Source organism: Lactuca virosa, chromosome 6 (genome assembly GCF_052849685.1).
Source record: "Lactuca virosa cultivar CGN04683 chromosome 6, Lactuca_virosa_CGN04683_v6, whole genome shotgun sequence".
Taxonomy (NCBI): Eukaryota; Viridiplantae; Streptophyta; class Magnoliopsida; order Asterales; family Asteraceae; genus Lactuca; species Lactuca virosa.
In genome coordinates this window covers 91,878,808-91,890,300 of record NC_136431.1, presented here as the reverse complement: position 1 = coordinate 91,890,300, position 11,493 = coordinate 91,878,808, and the positions used below count along the sequence as shown (strand labels likewise).

General features: G+C 36.2%; 1 long non-coding RNA gene across 1 annotated transcript; it reads right to left on the bottom strand.

Annotated features, from left to right (window-relative positions):
• Nucleotides 1-4,887: 4,887 nt before the first annotated feature.
• LOC145120541 (uncharacterized) lies at nucleotides 4,888-5,635 on the bottom strand. The gene is made up of 2 exons (XR_013714238.1): nucleotides 5,364-5,635; nucleotides 4,888-5,235 (listed from the first exon to the last, which is right to left on the bottom strand). It is a non-coding gene; the product is annotated as an uncharacterized LOC145120541 (long non-coding RNA).
• Nucleotides 5,636-11,493: the final 5,858 nt, after the last annotated feature.

Below are 11,493 nucleotides of genomic sequence, written 5' to 3'. Positions count from 1 at the left end.
ATGGTTTACTGGGTTGAGGTAGACCAGCTGGTGCTGAAGGCCAAGATACCCAAGGCGGTCTGGATAGATTGAAGGCCTGCTGTCACGGGATGACTCTATTAGACTAGTCAATACCGTGTGCCACTTAGTGCTTCTCCGACTAATTCAGGCTAACTTCGACGATCTAGATGTACTAACGAACTTAGGAAGCAAGAGTTACGACAAGGGACACTTCAAAAAAGCTTCTATTATATAACTCAACTTCTTTACAAGGCAACTTCTCGATGGATCCTACAAATGAGACATCCTTCCTATTTATAGGTACCTTACACCTCCTCAAATGGAAGTTTCTAGGTCCCGATTATTCTTGACTAATCTAGACTCTTCCAACTATATACATGGATTTTAAAAGACTGTAGAATATGATATACTTGTCTACGATGCTCTAGAAATCTCTAGGTCGTCCCGAAATTATCCAAATCGCTATTGTATGATCTGGCGTGTTCTAGATCGTTCCAAAGTCTTCCGGGTCATTCTAGCTTCGTCTAGTGCCTTCTTGATTATTCCGGATTGTTCTCCTTTGTTCCACGGACATCTATGATATTCTAGTATCTTCCAGGGTCCCGTAGAGCATTCTTGATCTCTCCGGAGACTTCTCGAGTATACTTGATCGTTCCAGAGTTCTCTAGACGATCGTGGAATTTTCCAGAAACTTGGTCCGTGACACCCTCCCCCACTTAAACCCTTGACGTCCTTTTCAAGTCTTCTATACATATGTCTCAATCTTGTCACGGAGCTGCTTCGTGTCTTTTCTTTTTCTCCAAAGTATTGCTTCGAGTAATGTGTGCTTTTATTTCTCAACATACCTTGAATCCTACTTCTTCTCTCAGCCTCATAACTTCTTGAGTAAATCTTCAAGGAGGATATGGATCCCTGTTCCTTCATGTATGCATTGTTTACTCGAATTTCCCTTTTTGGCTTCATTTTCTTCTTGATCATATTACTCTGGCAATAACACATCTTCATAGTTGAAAGGGTTCGAGCTTTTGTCTTTCTTCTTTCCAAGGGAATGATATGGATAGTTGATCCCTTGGTTATACGCATGGTGTTGTCTCTTTCGAACGACCAAGGACATACCATATCTAGGAAATCCATTCCTAGTACCATGCGATAGTCGTCCATCGGAACCACTATCAAGTCGATGGTCCCTTCCCATTCTGCAATATTCATGGGTATTCCACGAGAAACTCTGAGGATCGGATTAGATGGAGATTTGACAACCTTCAACCGACCTAACTCCTTTGTATAATGAATACCCAAATTCCTGGCTTCTTCCTCTACGATGAAACTATGTGTTGCTCCGGAATCTACTAGCGCCTTAGTGTTCCTTGCATTCACTTTGGCTTCGACGAACATGAGACTCCCTCCTTTATTTTCTTCCCTCTTAGATGATTTTATCTCATCTTTCGATATTGAGTTCAGAAAACGCATTGAGTTTATTTGTGCTTCGTCTTCTTTTTCTTGCAACACCATCGCGTAAAAGGTCTTTTTCTTCGGACAGTCTCGGATCAAGTGAGGACCATCACACAAATAGCACTTGATCTCCTTCCATTCCTCTCTTCGGTTTCTTCCTTCGATTGCTTTTCCTTTCGTATTCAAAGGTTGGGGTGTGTTTTGTTTTGGTTCCGATTCTGACATAGTTTGTTCTCCCCCACTATTCATATTAATTGTGCTTTCTTTTCGAAATTCCACTAGATCTTCTGCCACGGCAATAGCTTCGTCGATGTCTTTGGCATTTCTCCTCATGAGCTCGTTGTAGGCTCAAGATTGTAGTCCATCCATGAAATAGAAAAGTTTGTCCTTCTCCTGCATGTCGGGTAACTCTAGCATCAAGCTCGTGAACTCGAGTATATAGTCTCAGATGGATCCAGTATGCTTTAGCCCACGAAGTTTCTTCATTGCTCTGTCTTCAGCATTATGTGGGCAGAATTGTCTCTTAAGTTGCCTCTTGAATTCTTCCCATGTGTCTATGGTATATAATCCTTTTTTCTATATCACCGTGCTTCCTTCGCCACCATAGAGCTGCACTCTCGCATAGATAAAGTACGGCTGTATCTACCTTCGTCTTGTCGTCCTTCACTTGACTAGCATTGAAGTAGCATTCCATTGACCAAAAGAATTCGTCAAGTTCTTTGGGATCGCGTTTACCTCCATACTTTAATGGTTTAGGTGCTTCTGTGTGCGGCAACGTTCTCGCAATGGTCCCTCCGGCGATTGCTACCTTGCACAAGTTTACTTCGGCTTGTAATGCGTCTACCTTCTCACGGAACTCATTCCACAAGGTGTTGATAAGTCCAAGGACTTCTTCCTTGATGACACTGATGGTCTCCTTCAATTCATCGCTCGTGTCACTTATCTCAGCAACTAATTGATCGACGATATCCTTCCACTCAAGGATCTCACTGACGCTAATCTCCACCTTTATAAGCTTGTTTTCTAAGCTTGCCAAAGGGTCAGCGGATTGGTACCTCCTCCTGGACTTCCTTCCTTTCTCTTCGACGACAGGGGGAGTTAGCTACATCACTTCCTCCTTCCATTGCTACGATCTCTTGCTCGTACAAAACCTGGCTTTGATACAACTTGTGACGGGATGACTCTTTTAGACTAGTCAATACCGTATGCCACTTAGTGCTTCTCCGACTAAGTCAGACTAACTTCGACGATCTAGATGTACTAACGAACTTAGGAAGCAAGAGTTACGACAAGGGACACTTCAAGAAAGATTCTATTATATAACTCAACTTCTTTACAAGGCAACTTCTCGATGGATCCTACAAATGAGACATGCTTCCTATTTATAGGTACCTTACACCTCCTCAAATGGAAGTTTCTAGGTCCCAATTATTCTTGACTAATCTAGACTCTTCCTATTATATACATGGATTTTAAAAGACTCTAGAATATGATATACTTGTCTAAGATGCTCTAGAAATCTCTAGGTCGTCCCGAAATTATCCAAATCGCTATTGTATGATCTAGCGTGTTCCAGATCGTTCCAAAGTCTTCCGGGTCGTTCTAGCTTCGTCTAGTGCCTTCTTGATTATTTCGGATTGTTCTCCTTTGTTCCACGGACATCTATAATATTCTAGTATCTTCCAGGGTCCCGTAGAGCATTCTTGATCTCTCCGGAGACTTCTCGAGTATACTTGATCGTTCCAGAGTTCTCTAGACGATCGTGAAATTTCCAGAAACTTGGTCCGTGACACTGCGAGGCGGTCCAGATGGACTGAAGGTCGGGTGCGGCGGTCTAGTCATGTTGAAGGCTCATGTATGCATGTTGTTGTTTGTCATGTTGTGTGGTGGTACATTGGGGGAACTCACTAAGCGTTGACTTACAGTCTCAGTTTATTGTTTCAGGTACATCAGAGGATCATGGGAAAGCGAAGACGTGATGGTGCACATCTTCCTGTTTTTATGATATTGGATCTTGGGATAATCTGATTATGATTATACTTTTGAAACAATGCTTTTTGTACACACTTTATGGTTAATGGGTTGTTTTAGAAAAAATTAAATTTATCCTGATTTTTGAGATGTTACAACGTAGCAGAGAATCCATACCAAATCAACATGAACGAAGACGGGCAATATCTTTGGATTATGTTTTTTATAAAACATATATTTTATGTAATTTTAGGATTATTTTAAATGTTACGTATGTTTTTCTATATTTTATTTATTTGTTTTAGTTGTTTGGTGTTTTTTTAAATTTATGCATTATAATGTTTCTATTTTAATTAAAAATCTAACAATTTCATTACACTTTTTATTTAATTTTAATAAAAAAAATGAAGTATAACGATTGGTATATCTATCTAAATGTGGTTTTGTGTGTTGATGAGCTTACGGTGGTATGATACCCATCATATTTATGGTTACTCATGGTACTCCGAACAACCTTAGGGAAGCAACCATTTCCGTAAAGTTCTTTCTGTCTTCTTTCTCCTTCTCTCATCTTGTAAATCATGCATAATTAGTTTGAACCAAAATGTGATTGAGAGTAATAACCATTTCTGAGGGGAAAAAATAAGAAAACATAGAAAAAGACTAGTGTGGCCTGATGTAGCTTCAGGGAAGAAAGAGATGGTGGTGATGGATACACATGTGTAGATTTACCCGGATATGACCAGCATATCAGTCCTTCTCAATAGGGTCTACTCGCATCGTTACAATTCTTTACTAATTTCTTGACTTTTATCACTCTAGGTTACTATAACACAAAAATGGGTTTTTATTTTTATGTGTCTCCCTAAAAATAATTATAAAATAAAAATGGGTTTCTATGTCTTGTTATAAACACAAATACTTTTGTCATTATATTATTAGTACCACGTATAACATCAACAATTGTCTATAGGATTATCTATTTGTAACTAAACATCTTATCTATAAGCCATATACACATATATTTGTATAATAATATATAGTGAGAGAACATTTTTATGGCTATATTCTTAGAAAGTTAAAGTTAAAGACAAATTACAAAATTTTTTCTTTAACAAATTACAAATTACAAAGTTAAAGTTAAGATCAAACTTTTTGTCGATGTGATTTCCAAACCTATATATTATTTGTACTTTTAATATTATTATATGTTTTGAGACACAAAGAATAAACAGATAATGATATAGTTTTGTGTTAAATACGTAGATAAAAAGAGACATATCAATAAGAATAAAAAATATTTTTATTATTATAAATTTGTACGGAATTTTTTTCTTGAAATGTCGCAAGAACACATTTAATGGCGTGATCCAAATTCCAAATGGTCCAGTCCAGCCATTGACACTGTAGACAGTAAATTCATGATTCATAAAAAGAAATTGAACATGGCGTGGATCATGATCATGATAATCAAATCAAGAGATCATAATTCATAACAGAAAGTACCATAGTTGCTTTCATAAATCAAATTAGGGCAAATCCGAAGCTGATCCATAAGAGTTTTCAAATATATAAAGTAAAAAAAAAAAAATCAAAATAGACTGAAAATGGAACTCCTAAGCAGCTTTGGCTGTACATGAAGTATGAAGAAGTGATGATTGATCATCATCATCGCCGCTAAACTTTCTCAGATCTGATGATCTGTGGATAACTTCATTTTCTCTTACCTCTCCGTTGATTACGCCGCCGCGACTTCTGGTTTCCGATGTAGCTACCTTCATTGCCTCTCGTCTCCGATCATGATCTGCAATCCTGTTGTGAAAAAAACACGAATTCAGACACAAAAACTGTGCGCAAATGTGTCGAAGAGAGAGAGAGAGAGAGAGAGAGAGAGAGAGAGGGAGAGAGAGAGAGAGAGAGAGAGAGAGAGAGAGAGAGACTGTTTAGAGAGAGAAAGGTGGTGGTGATGGGTGATTCCGGAGAGGCAAAGAGGGAGGCCGTAGGTGGTTCTGATGTTCGTGATCGACTGCATTTTTCTTCAAAGGAAATCAAACTGCGTGAAGATAGAGAGAAATGTTGATGGCGGATGATTTATCTACTAAAGGGAGGGAAGGGGGAGGGAGGAAACAATTGGATATTAATGTTCATGAATCATTGAATTGAGGAAGAATTTCTAGGGCTATGAAAAGGGGTGGTGGGTTCTGATTTCGATTGCCTCTTTAATTCTATAGGAACTGTAAAAGATTTAACATGTAGTTTGATTTTTTACTTTTTATACTTTTTTTTTTTGAGTAATTACACGAAACCATTCTTGATGCAAGTGTTAAAATATATATTCGGCTTACGTTTTCAAAATTAATTGAGAAAACTACAATCAAGTCTCTACATATAGGTCTCATAATCGATTTAGTCCCTATACATATTTTTTATTCAATTAAGCCTCAAATACCGGTAATCGTATTCAATTTAACCTTTTGACCCGATCAATAGGTCATCCAACTTTCAAAAATTACATTTTTGGCCCAGATTTCAAATTTTATTACAAATTCAGTCCAAAATTTACACTTTTGGTCCAGATTTTAAATTTTGTTCAAATTTGGTCCAAACTTTACCCTTTTTGCCCAAATTTTAGAATTTTGTTATGAATACATCCTAAATTTAGTTTTTTTACAACTTTTTTTATCAAATAATTGTTTTTAATATGTTTTTTCTTTATAAAATCATATTTATAAAAAAAAACGTATTTTTACATAAAAATCTTATATTTTCTATATAAAAAGTTTTTTGTATATAAAATATCTAGTTATAAAAATATATTTTTTCTTTATAAAATCATATTTAAAAAACGTTTTTATATAGAAAATATAAGATTTTTATGTGAAAATATGTTTTTTTATAAATATGATTTTATAAAGAAAAAACATATTAGAAACAATTTTTTGAGAAAGAAATTTGTGAAAAAACTAAAGTTATGATGAATTCATAATAAAATTCTAAAATTTGGGCAAAATTGGTAAAGTTTGGACCAAATTTGTAACAAAATTTAAAATTGGGGCCAAAAGTGTAAATTATGAACCGAATTTGTAATAAAATTTGAAATCTGGGTCAAAAATGTAATTTTTGAAAGTTGGATGACCTGTTTACTGGGTCAAAGGGTTAAATTGAATACGATTACCGGTATTTGAGACTTAATTGAATAAAAAAATTATATAGGGACTAAATTGATTATGAGGCCAATATGTATGGACTTTATTGTAGTTTTCCCAAATTTATTTCAAAAATTAATTCGATTTGTGTAGAAATCTTCATCATTCGTTACTTTAAATTTGCAAGATTGATTTTTTGTGAAACATGAAACGACTAATATGCTCTTTGCTATTTATTTTTTACATTTTTAATTATTATAAAATATTTTAATTAAAATTAGGGGTCCATCTAACACTTTTAAAATATTATTTCTTTATTGTTAAAAACACTTAACTACCACCAATTGGCATATGATTTTGAATCAACAAGATTACGGATTCAAGAAACCATTTAAGATTTGAGCATCAATAAAAAGACGTTTCAGATTTCATAGGGAGTAAAATCAACACTGACTTCACGAGAAACTAAAATAATTTCATAAAAATAGAACTGATTTCAAGGAAAACAGAGATGTGGTTTGATGGCGGCTTAGGGAAGAACAAATGGCGGTGATCGCCCGGTACATCAGCGGAGCAGCAACGTCGGTCATCAGATGGTCCGAACAGTAAGAAGCCATGGCGATTTCTCCACCTTTAAAATTTTTTACGAACTCAGAAAATTAGGCGAACATGAGTTTTATGATTGAAGTCATGGCGAAACAGGTGTTGTCCATCCAATCTGGAAGAAGCGTTAAGCAAAACAAGGGCAATCGATGGTGTTTGAAAGGTCTCTGACGGCTGCTTTGGGGGTAGGAGACGTCGATCTCAAAATGATGGGGAAGGCCAAACGGAGAAGAACGTCGCTGGAAAAGGGGGGGGGGGTTATTAACTTATTTTCTTATTTTTTTAATGACATTAATTATAAAAAACGTAAAATAAATTAAAAAGGATATATTTTTTTATGTGGGTGGGAGACTATTTGCTAAAAGTTTAGAGACCACATAAACCAATTGTTAAAATTTTTGAAACATAGAGATTATCTATGAGGTTTCTTAAACTTAGGGACTAATATATCATATTTCGAAAAACCATATGTACCATTTATGAGATTTTGCCTAAAATTCTAAGGCCAAAATTACAAGCAAAACAACAAACAACATTACAAAATGACAAAATTGCAAAAATGGTCCTTGTGATTGTCAAAAATCTGTAATTTTGGTCCAAAAAAGTTTGGTGGTCGATCTAATTTTGGATACCTCGTATGATTTTGGTCCCTATGTTGGCACTTTTGTGTGGTATTGGTCCATACCCCACCGAAAATGACCAAAGTACCATTAACTAATTTTTTTGTTTGTTTTATTTATTCTTATTATTTAATTTAAAAATAAATAAAAAAAATGAAAATCACATCACTCTTAAAGACATTAACTCTCTCTCTCTCTCTCTCTCTCTATCTCTCTCTGTAACATCCTGTTTCGGATCGTCCGTGATTTAGGGTTCGTGGGCTGTTGTGACATCCCTAATTTTCTCGGCCAGAAAAGACCGATTTCGTTTATGTTTTTTAAAATAAAACCAGAGTAATCTTTCAAAAGGTGTTGTGGAATTTGTTCCCAAAACAAAATATGATAAAAATTTATCAAAACATTTCTTAAAGAAATGAATTTTTATTATATTATAAAACCTCGGGATGTCCACATCGATACAGACCAAAAGCATAAACAGTACAATATAGGTCTTACAACAAATATTTATATCTATTGGCCTATAATCCAAAATCCTTCATCATCGTCCAACTATGCTCTTGTTCCACTACCTGTAATATAGAAAACTGAGTGGGTCAGACTTGGGAGCCTGGTGAGCATATAGAGTTTTCAACCCATAATAAATAAATTTATTAATTTTCATCAATCAACAATAAATTTATTACTTTCATCAACCAACAATAACCCTGATTACCCGTTCCCGTTATCCTCACTTTACGTCCCTAAACACCTATCATAAGGGACCTAGCCTAAGGATCATCATCGAGATAACAACACTGCTTAAGTAATACTTTTGCAGTTTCTTAAGGTTCCACCCTAAGAATCCTCACAACGACACGATCTATATTCTCAAATCTAAAATCAACCTCTTTACCTAAAACATACTCCCGGATCTAAAATTTACCTCTTTACCTAATCCATACACTCGGATCTAAAATTTACCTCTTTACCTAATCCATACTCCCGGATCAATAACTGTATCCATTCCATACTCTCGGGCTAGGGACAATTAACTATGTCTTAATCCATACTCCCGAACTAATAACAAATAACTATATCTTAATCCATACTCCCAGATTAATAACAAATAACTACGTCCTATCCATACTCTTGGACTAAGGACAATTGACTAAGTCTAATTCGTACTCTCGAAAAACATCTATAGTTTACGAGCCTGTTAATATTCCACTGGACTGTCTAGAAAAGTCTGTGGTCGTCATCTATACTCCGCTAGATGACTACAACAACAACAACAACATCGAGGCCTCTCATCTTTTTAACACACATCAACTATTTCATCCACCCATGTTTTACCCAACATATTTGTAGATAAAAATACATATACAGTTTTAAACTTGTATAAAACATCTATTCAACACCCATCTCAAATAAACAATCAATATAATTACACATAGCACATATTTTATAGAAAATACTTCATATCTATGTGTAAGATGAAAGTGACTACACACTCACCTTATTTAACGATAATCGGGCAACACTTCGTTTCTTAAAACGATCGTTTCCGATAAAACCGGGATATTTTTCCAAAAACCGGGCTTCACGCGGGCAAAGTTTCGTCTCGAAAAACTCTTTTCTCGGGATCTTCGGGCTCTCCGGGGCTTGCTTACAATGCTAGGATGATATAACAGGCTTGGGGTATTTAGTGTAACAAAAAAGAAAGTATAAGGTGAGAGGAGTGACTTTTGTAAACAAAAATACGGCTAGCTTCGATCACTATTTATAAGGGCTGAAAACTCGAGTTACGATGGGCATAACTTTAGAGTACACGAAGCGTACTCCTTCTCCAACCAGTACGTAGGGCGTATGAAGGGATCATTTCGGACGCGTCAAGGATATGAAACGTGTCTCTCATGCGAAGGATTAGGGAGGGTGACGGACTCCGGAACACTTACACGAGTACGTTGGGCGTACTCCTTCGAACCAGCCTCGAAGTTTGTGCCCAGAACTTCAAAAATCCATATATTTTGCATACGAGCTCCGTTTTCGACGTTCTCTATATCTACGCATAGGTGAGATTATGATCTACAACTTTCGTTTAGACTCCGTTGGCTAATTTTGACTTTATTTTTAAAGTTATATTTTTAACAGACGGGGACAGGAAAAGTCCGTTAAAAATTCGTAACTTCCTCATCCGACGTCCGTTTTCGTCTATCTTTTTACCATTGAACTACTATCAACAAGATCTTCGATTCTCGTTAAGGTTGTGTCGGCTAAAAATCGTTCGATCTCATATTCGAACTTCGGGCTGCATACTGCTAAGCCGAAACTTAGAAAAATCATAACTTCCTCATACGAAGTCAGATTTGGGCGTTCTTTTTATGCACACTCTCGGTTTAACGAATACTACAACTTTCGTTTAGATCGCTAAGGCTAAAAAGCACTTTATCGTAAACTCACTTTTTACGTCACACAGCGTCGTGCCGGTTTTGTCGCGAAACTTCAACAGGTCATAACTTTTTCGTTATAACTCAAATTTCGGTATTCTTTATATCTCCTAAATCCTTGTTTCGACCACTACAACTTTATTCATAGATATCGGTTTTATCTAACATTTTACTTTCGACGCTTATTTTTATCCTTAATTTTATATATCATCATAATTAAATATAAGGCACATAAATTCACATAATACATTCTTATTACTTCAAAAAACGTTATAATAGTTTACCTAGAATATTACATCGTCCTTAATGCTTAGCACAAAAACACGGACGTTACAGCTGCAACCCGGGCATGAGGAAGCCTTGGGGCTGCAACGAGTAGCTAGAAGCGTAGGGCTTCTCGCCACCTTTTCGTGGATATGAGGTTCATTGGAAATGGACTTATGACGAGGAAGCTATGATAGTTTGAATTTTTGGCAAGTTAGGTCCCTTATTTGAGAAAGGTGGCAGTTGAGTACGCGGGGCGTACGTGTGTGTACGCTTAGCGTACTCATGTGCGTGATTTTTAAGCGGAGCTGTCACAACTAGCATTTTTGGCTAGGAAATTCTGTATTCATGAAATCAACTCTTGTATAACTTGTAAATCTAAGTTGATGTCATGTACTATGCTCATTCAAAATCAACCATTTGAATCAAAACTCATGAGTGAAGTTCAAAACCTAATCCAACACATCTCATCTACTCAACTATGGAATCGAAACCCTAATATCCCAGTTCAAACTCAAAATGGACCAGGATCCTCTTGTTGGGCCTAATGGGCCAGTAAACTCTCAATTTGGTTATTTTGGGTCAATGAACCCTATTTGGGCCTTAAATAGACCCATATTCATTAAACCATAGCATTTTGGGCCATAAGACTTCTCATGGGCCTTATTGGACCTAAAATGTCTCACTTTGTTGTCATAGGCCTTAATGGGCCGTAAATGGTTTCTTGAACCATATTGGGCCGTAAAATCCCTTTTCCTTGTCATTATTGGGCCGTAAACCCTCATATGGACATAATGGGCCGAAAACTTTCATGTTGGGCCACATAATTTTGAACATTATCAAGAAAGGGCCCAAACTCTTCTTTCTCCTTTCCTTCCCCCTCATTCTCGGCTATACTAATAAAAAAAAGGAAAAACAATAGGATAATTAGGAGTGCCACCTCACTAATGTTTATAGGTTAACCAAGTAACAAATCCCATGTATATAGGCAATTCTCATACTTCTATGCAC